Source organism: Pelophylax lessonae, assembly GCF_965119305.1.
Source record: "Pelophylax lessonae genome assembly, chromosome: 12".
NCBI classification, from domain to species: domain Eukaryota; kingdom Metazoa; phylum Chordata; class Amphibia; order Anura; family Ranidae; genus Pelophylax; species Pelophylax lessonae.
The window spans coordinates 196,341,445-196,348,624 of NC_138779.1; positions in this window are offsets into that span (position 1 = coordinate 196,341,445).

The window sequence follows — 7,180 nt, forward strand, 5'->3', positions numbered from 1 at the left end:
ATTTGATGCATGGCTGAATGTGTTTTTGATGCGTTTCTGCTGTGTATTTGATGCATGGCTGAATGTGTTTTTGATGCGTTTCTGCTGTGTATTTGATGCATGGCTGAATGTGTTTTTTGATGCGTTTCTGCTGCAAGACAACAAAAACACACCAGAATGCAATGCTTACGTTTTGATGTGTTTTTGATGCGTTTCTGCTGTGTTTTTGATGCGTTTCTGGTGCCTTTTTGATATGTTTCTGTTGTGAATTTGATGTGATTCTGTTTTTTATGCGTTTCTGCTATGTTTTTTGATGCGTTTCTGTTGCATTTTTATGCGTTTCTGCTGTGTTTGATGTATTTCTGCTTTGTTTTTTGTGTTTCCAATGTGTCTCTGCTGCATTTTTGATGTGTTTCTGCTGTGTTTTTTATGCGTTTCTAATGCGTTTCTGCTGTGTATTTGATGCATGTCTGGATGTGTTTTGATGCCTTTCTACTGCAAGACAACAGAAAAGCATCAAAATGCAATGCTTGGGTTTTGGATGTGTCTCCCCTGTGTTTTTCATTCGTTTCTGCTGCCTTTTTGATATGTTTCTACTGTGATTTTGATGTGATTGTTTTCTTATGCGTTTCCAATGCGTTTCTGCTGTTTTTTATGTGTTTTTGATTCGTTTCTGCTGCGTTTTTATTGCATTTCTGCTTCAACACAACAGACTCCCACTTAAAAATGCGAAACACATAAAAGAAGCATTACAATCCTGTAAAAAGGTGTGGAAAAAAAAATGCAAAAAGCACCAGGAAAAATGCATCAGCTGCAACCTGCATAGGTGAGAACCAGGCCTCTGCGATTCTGTGTGATTCCTGTGAATGCGATTTTCAGTCCATTCATTAGATTGGGCTGGAGTCGCACTGGTTTGAACAAAGTCGTGCACGTAATGCTTTGAAAAGCGCTCTGCACCGAATCACAGGGTGTTGCGGCACCACACAATGCGGAGCAGGTGAATGCACTGCGTTTGGAGTGTCATTAGGAATGCGTTTTGAATGCGGTGGGGGAAACGCACAGGGAATGCAGGTCCTGCTGTGAGCGATCCATGAAGGGTGACTAGGAATGGCGGGTGGAGTTGGCACGGTTCTGAATGGCCCCCTCAAACCACGCCCCACTCAGGGCCACAATTTGGTCCCGAAGCTTCTTTTGGTCTCGAATTGGGCAGCCCTGCGCAGAATCGCTGATACAAAATCGCCAACAGGAACGGGTGTTCTCCGGATTGGGGTTGGACAGGCTGCCTTTGTCGTGGCAAAAGAAGTTTAGGAGCCTAATTGTGGCTCCCGACCCGGCGTCATTTTACGCCCGTGTTTCATTGTGCGACAATCGCAGCAAAATCGCACCACGGCCGGTGACGTGTTGCTTGTTTGCTGCGATTTGGAATCCCTGGCAGAATGGCGGCTGTTATGCTTGTGGTTCCTAATCACCTAAGTGTGACCGGGATGGGGGAGGTTGCAGTGCACACGGATTGTACAATCACCGACATCGAGACTTTCCCTTTAAATTTTGCTTTTTTTTTTTTTTTTTCTTTTCTTTTTGAAAAAAAGAAAGTAATTTGATCAATATTTATTTTATTTATTTCAGGTACTTTTATAATACACCGCGCAGTTGGAATTTTTCAGCCCATCCGATTGGCTTTCGTCTCTCCAATCCAGTTATGCAAAAATGTGTCTAGAGCCGGCCATACACTGTACAATCTGATCTACAGTCACCTATGCAGTACCAGGGGCTGCCTGATGGGGTACAATACGCTGTGTCCTCCTATGATAAAGTATTGGGAAGTATAAAGGAGATCGTACAATCAGATTGCTTGAAGTGGTTATAAACCTCAGACATTAAATATGAACACAGTATATCGCTTCTATAGTGTGTACTTGTCTCAGTCCAGAGCACTAAAGCCCCGTACACACGTACCGAATGTCGGCCGAACGATCGGCCGTCTTTTGTCCGGTGCTGTCCTGTCGGCTGAAAACTGCAAAAGACTGCACACGAATTTTGTCGGCCAACAACAGCCGACTGCAGAAGTGATGTCATGTGATGGTTTACTTTCCCTGTGTTTTTTCTTCTCTGAGCATGCCCAGTATTGCTCATCTGCTGTTTGTCGGCCGAAATCTGTACTGACTGACGGAAAATCGGCCGTTCTGGTGTTGGCCAACAAAAATTTTAATGCCTACACACCCGATTCTGTTCGGCCGAAAAGTCGCAGTTGGTTGTCGGAAGCATCATACTAACAAGCCGACAATCGGCCAATCGGTCGGTGGCCGAATATTTACGGGCGACAATCGCCTTAAGTGTCATTTCTGTCTGCTGCCTCCTTCCTCTGCTATCTGTATGAATCACTTCTGACAAGTTTTTCTGACACCATGGGAAAAGGTGACAGGGGAAGGAGCTCCAGCACACAGCCTGGGATTGACAGTCTCAGCTCTGTTCCTGTGTGTGGTGTTGAGGGGGGTGTGTCCCTTCCTTCCCATCAGCTCTGTTCTTGTGTTGAGGGGTGTATCCCTTCCCTCCAATCAGCTCTCAGCTCCCTTCCTGTTTGCTGTGTGGACAGGGGTGTGTCCCTACCCTCCAATCAGCTCTGTTCCTTTGTAGAGGGTGGGGGTCCCTTCCCTCCAATCAGCTCTTGGCTCTGCTCCTGTTTTGAACTGAGGTGTGTGTGTGTGTGTGTTCTCTTCCCTCCCTCCAATCAGCTCTGTTCCTATGTGCTTTGTGGAGGTGTGTCTGTGGGTGTGTGTTCCTTCCCTCCAATCAGCTCTGTTCCTTTGTAGAGGGGGGTGTGTCTCTTCCCTCTAATCAGCTCCTAGCTCTGCTTCTGTGTGAAGGGAGGTGTGTTCTCTCCCTCCAATCAGCTCTGTTCCTTTGTAGAGGGGGGGTGTGTCTCTTCCCTCTAATCAGCTCCTAGCTCTGCTTCTGTGTGAAGGGAGGTGTGTTCTCTCCCTCCAATCAGCTCTGTTCCTTTGTAGAGGGGGGTGTGTCTCTTCCCTCTAATCAGCTCCTAGCTCTGCTTCTGTGTGAAGGGGAGGTGTGTCCCTTCCCTCCAATCAGCTCTGTTCCTATGTAAAGGGGGGTGTGTCCCTTCTCTCCAGTCAGCTCTCAGCTCCCCTCCTGTGTGCCATGTGAAGGGGAGGTGTGTTCTCTTCCCTCCAATCAGCTCTGTTCCTGTGTAGAGGGGGGTGTATCCCTTCTTTCCAGTCAGCTCTGTTCCTGTGTGCTGTGTAGAGGGGAGGGGTATATCCCTTCCCTCCAATCAGCTCTCAGGTCCCTTCCTGTTTGCTGTGTGGACAGGGGTGTGTCCCTTCCCTCCAATCAGCTCTTAGCTCAGCTTCTGTGTGAAGGGAGGTGTGTTCTCTCCCTCCAATCAGCTGTGTGGAGGGGGGGGGGGTGTCCCTTCCCTCCAATATGCTCTGTTCCTAGGAAAAAGGGGTGTGTGTCCCTTCCCTCCAATCAGCTCTGTTCCTATGTAAAGGGGGGTGTATCTCTTCTCCCCAGTCAGCTCTCAGCTCCCTTCCTGTTTGCTGTGTGGAGAGGGTGTGTCCCTTCCCTCCAATCAGCTCTCCTCCAGTGTGAAGGGAGGGGTGTCCTTTCCCTCCAATCAGCTCTGCTCTTGTGTGCTGTGTGAAGGGGGTGTGTCCCTTCCCTCCAATCATCTCTCAGATCTCTCCTCACTGATGTAATGTCAGCTCCCCGCCCCCTGCTGTTCAGAGCTGAGAGATTCTGTGTAAATTCTGGACTTTGAATGGTTGTAGAGAAGAGAAGACTGCAGATAAACAGGTACAACCTATGTAGGAGGATTTGTTTATCTCTGTGTATCATCTGAGGCCGGTCACTTCACTGGGTATATGAAGGGTTTACTACCACGTTAAATACGGCCATACACTTTACAATCTGATTGTACAATGCTCATGGATCTAGCGTGTAGTGAAGGGATCAGTCTGATTGGTTGCAGTGTGAATGGACTCTCCAGTTAGATCTTTCTATCATATCGTTTTGGTCAATCTAATTACGTTTGTATGGAGATTGTACAATCTGGTTGTAAATATATTACCAGCATTAAGCAATTAATCAGATTGTACAATCCTCAGGGATCTAGCATGGGGTGCAGCGATCTGCCTGATTGGTTGCAGTGTGATTGGACCATCTAATTAGATCTTTCTATTATATGGTTTTGGTTGATCGAATTGAGATTGTATGGAGATTGTACAATGAGATTGGAACGTGGATTGTCGGCTTTATGAGACTGAAACAGTAGGGAAAAAAAAAAAGGATAATTGTTCCTTTCTATCAGATTAATGAAATGATAGTTTCTTTAGCCGTACCACACACGTTACAATCTGATTGTACAATCTCCTTTAGATCTCCCATCAAGTACAAGGGCTGGCCTGATTGGATGGTTTAGGTTGGTATTCGTATTACAAAGTTTTGGCAGATCAAAGCTTGATTGTACAAAGATTGTATGGACAGATTGTAATGTGTATAGTGACTCTATATGTTGATTGTAGAAAGACCGTGTATGGTGACTCTTGAATTGATTGTACAGAATCTATACAATCAGATTGTGACATGTATAGGACAATAGTTTGGTTGTACCATCAGGACATAACATGTAGGCTGACTCAAGTGTAACGTGCATGGAGACCCTTATGCTGATCAACGATTGTACGGTCAGATTGCAGGGTGTATTGTGACCTTGAAACCGATTGTACAGTCAGATTGCAACGTATATGGGGGCCCTCCAGTTGACTGGTCAGATTGCAACGTGTATGGTGATCCTAAAGGTGGCCACCCACTATACAATCTGATTGTGCAATCTTCTTTCGATCTCACATGAACTGTGTAGTGTAAGGTCCCGCCTGTTATATAGTTTTGGTAAATCTAAAGGAGATTGTACAATCAGATTGTATAATGTGTGGCCAGCTTAAGATCAATTATGTAATGCAGCAGGCTGCCAGATTGGATACAAATTGATTGGATAGTTCGGGAAGATCCTCATGTCACATAGTTTTATCAAATCTAATTCTGGCCACACACGTTACAATCTGATTGTACAATTCCCTTAAGGGTCGCCATAAACGTTAGTCTGGCCATATGGAAAATCGGCTTTAGATCTACCAATTGTATGTAATACGAGGGCCCGCCTAAAGGATCCAATCAATTTATATCCAATCAGATGGGACCTACTACTACATAGTTGGTGGTTGGCCTAAAGAAGATTGTACAATCAGATTGTATGGTGACCCTTACAGCTAACAACTTCTATGTACTCAAGTAGCTGCTGAATTGGATACAAATAGATTGGATAGTTGAGGTCGGTCCTCCTATTACAGAGTTCTGGTAAAGCGAAGGCTCACCGTACAATCAGATTGTACAATCTCCTTTAGATCTGCCAACAACTATGTAGCGCAAGGTCCTGTCTGATTAAATACAAAGTGATTGGATCGTTTAGGCGGCCCCTCGTATTACATACAATCGGTAGATCTAAAGTCGATTGGCATAAATGGCCAGACTGTAACGTGTATGGGCATTGTACAATCAGATTGTAATGTGTAGGTAAGTAGTAGAAGGGCCGGCCTGATTGGACAAACGTTGATTGGATGGAGGAGGTAGGTCCCCCCTATTACATAGCTTTGGCAGATGAAAAGTCGATTGTACGGTCAGATTGTATAGTTTATGGGGTGACCCTTAAGGGGATTGTGTAATCAGATTGTAAGGTGTAAGTAAGTAGCTCCTGTAGGGCTCCATATTACATTGTTTTGGTAGATCTAAAATTGACTGTACAGAGATTGTACCGTGTATGGGGACCCTTAAGATGATTGTACGGGGACTCTAAATTTTATGTTGATTGTACAAAGATTGTATGGACAGATTGTAGCATTTATGGCGACCCTTAAACGGATTGTACAGAGATTGTATGTTGAGATTGTAACGTGTATGGTGACTCTAAGATTAATTGTACACAGATTGTACCGTCTGAATGTAACGTGTTGGTGACTCTCAAGTTGATTGTGCAAAGATTGTATGGTCCGATTATTATGTGTATTGTGACCCCTTGTATGGAGATTGTACGGTGAGATTGTAACGTGTATTGGGGCCCCTAAACCGTTTGTACTGAGATTGTATGGTTAACCTCAATCTCGCCACACATGTTACAATCAAGTTGTACAATCTCCTTTAGATCTAAGGTAAGTATTTAGCACGACTGTCTGCCCGATTGGATACAAGTTGATTGCATAGTTTAGGTCTATATTACATCGTTTTGGTATATCTAAAGCTGATTGTATGGAGATTTTATTCATATTGGACCGTGTATGGTGACTCTTCAATTGATACAATCAGATTGTGACATGTATAGGGACAATAGGTTGATTGTACAATCAGGATGTAATGTGTAGGCTGACTCAAGAGTGACATGCATGGAGACCCTTATGCTGGTTGTACAACGATTGTACAGATCAGATTGCAGTGTGTATTGTGACCTTGAAACCGATTGTACAGTCTGATTGTAACATGCATGGTGACCCTTGGATTGTACGGTTAGGTGGTAAAGGGTATGGTGACCTTTAAGCTGATTGTACAGAGATTGTATGGTTCGGTTGTAACGTGTATGGTGACCCTTAGATTGTACGGTTAGATGTTAGATTGTAACGTGTATGGTGAGCCCAGATTGTTCGGTTGTAACGTGTATGGTGACCCCCAGATTGTATGGTTAGGTTGTAACGTGTATGGTGACCCCTAGATTGTATGGTTCGGTTGTAACGTGTATGGTGACCCCAGATTGTACGGTTCGGTTGTAACGTGTATGGTGACCCCAGATTGTACGGTTCGGTTGTAACGTGTATGGTGACCCTCAGATTGTACGGTTCGGTTGTAACGTGTATGGTGACCCCAGATTGTACGGTTAGATTGTAACGTGTATGGTGACCCCAGATTGTACGGTTCGGTTGTAACGTGTATGGTGACCCCTAGATTGTACGGTTAGGTTGTAACGTGTATGGTGACCCCCAGATTGTAACGTGTATGGTGACCCTTGGATTGTACGGTCAGATTGTAACGTGTATGGTGACCCCCAGATTGTATGCTCAGATTGTATTATGGGGACGGTGAGGTTAATTGTACAGAGATTGTATGGTCAGATTGTAACGTGTATGGTGACCCTAGATTG